Source organism: Empidonax traillii, unplaced genomic scaffold (assembly GCF_003031625.1).
Source record: "Empidonax traillii isolate 1590-97213 ecotype Southwest subspecies unplaced genomic scaffold, ASM303162v1 scaffold426:size1138770, whole genome shotgun sequence".
In the NCBI taxonomy this organism is placed as follows: Eukaryota; Metazoa; Chordata; class Aves; order Passeriformes; family Tyrannidae; genus Empidonax; species Empidonax traillii.
Window position 1 is genome coordinate 121,396 of NW_020955619.1, and position 1,218 is coordinate 122,613.

Here is a 1,218-nt window from a genome sequence, read left to right on the forward strand (position 1 = left end):
TGGTCCTGAGGAAACCACACCTCTGGGCGTGAGGGAGCTCATTCCAATCCCACCAGGCTCATCAAACTCAGAGTTTGGATGTGCCACGTTGTGCAAGTGCAGAGCTCCCTCCTCCCCCAGCCTGGTGCTCAGGACAGAGCTGGTTCTCTGTTCTCCGGTTGGATCACTCGGGTTGGAAGGGCTCAAATGAAAACAGGAAGCGCTGATTTAGAACAGTTAATAATTATTAATTTAAAAAACTGTTTCAGGGGAAACGAGACGTGAGTTTTCTGGTTGATTCATAAGGTATTCAAGGGAGTTAGTCTTGAGAAAAACCAGTGATCTCAGAGTGGGTGAGGGTCGTCTTCAAGACTTGCAGTTAATACTGAGGCTGTCAGAGGACATGGGTCCTGCATCACTCCAGAGAACTGCTGAGCACAAAACCCTCTCATTTTTAAGGAGGATTATTAAAAATGTGGACGTTGAGTGGATGTGGCACTCAGGGATATGGTTCAGTGGTGGACTTGGCAGTGCTGGGTTAATGGTTGGACTTGATGGTCTCAGAGGTTTTTTTCCAACCCAAACAATCCTGTGATTCTGGGATTCTCCTTGCTCTAGGAAGACCTGTGAGCAAGAGTCTGGCAAAGAGAACCCAGACTGCCAGGTAAAAGCAAGGAGAACCTGCAGCCATGGAACTGCATGTGCCTCACAGCTGCCCAGTTATTCCCAGTAGGAATTAAGGAAAGCAGCACTACCACAAGGACCATTTTGTTTTCAGCTGCTTGTCTTTGACAAAATACAACCAAACACTTAACAGCATTTATCTACTATTTCCACTCCACTCACATCAAAGCACGGACATAACCATGACCATTCCTTAATCCCAACACGGATCAAGCTACACCCCATCTGGGAGGACTCTGAACTGCTCCATCCAACCCTTTTTCCCCCCTCTCAAAAAAAAAAAAACAAAAATCACCACATTAACATCAAGCCGCCAATCCCTTCCAGCAGAGCAATCATCTGAACACAATTAAACCCCATTTCAATCCGTTCGGTCCCGTTTGAGCCCGTTACCTGCACGGGGCTGGGAGCAGGGTGGCTTCCAGCATGTTGGCTTTGCTGCTGGCCAGTCGGTGTGGCAGAAGGCTGAGGATGAGGAGGATGCGGATGCAGGGTAGCATTAGGGTGGGCATACTGCTGAGCAAGTGAGCCAGTGGAAACTAGGATGAAAAAGAA

General features: G+C 48.1%; 1 protein-coding gene across 1 annotated transcript in view; it reads right to left on the reverse strand.

Moving 5' to 3' along the window:
• ATXN2 (ataxin 2) overlaps window positions 1-1,218 on the reverse strand; it is a 51,217-nt gene that overhangs the window by 5,534 nt on the left and 44,465 nt on the right. The gene's annotated exons all lie outside the window — the stretch shown is intronic.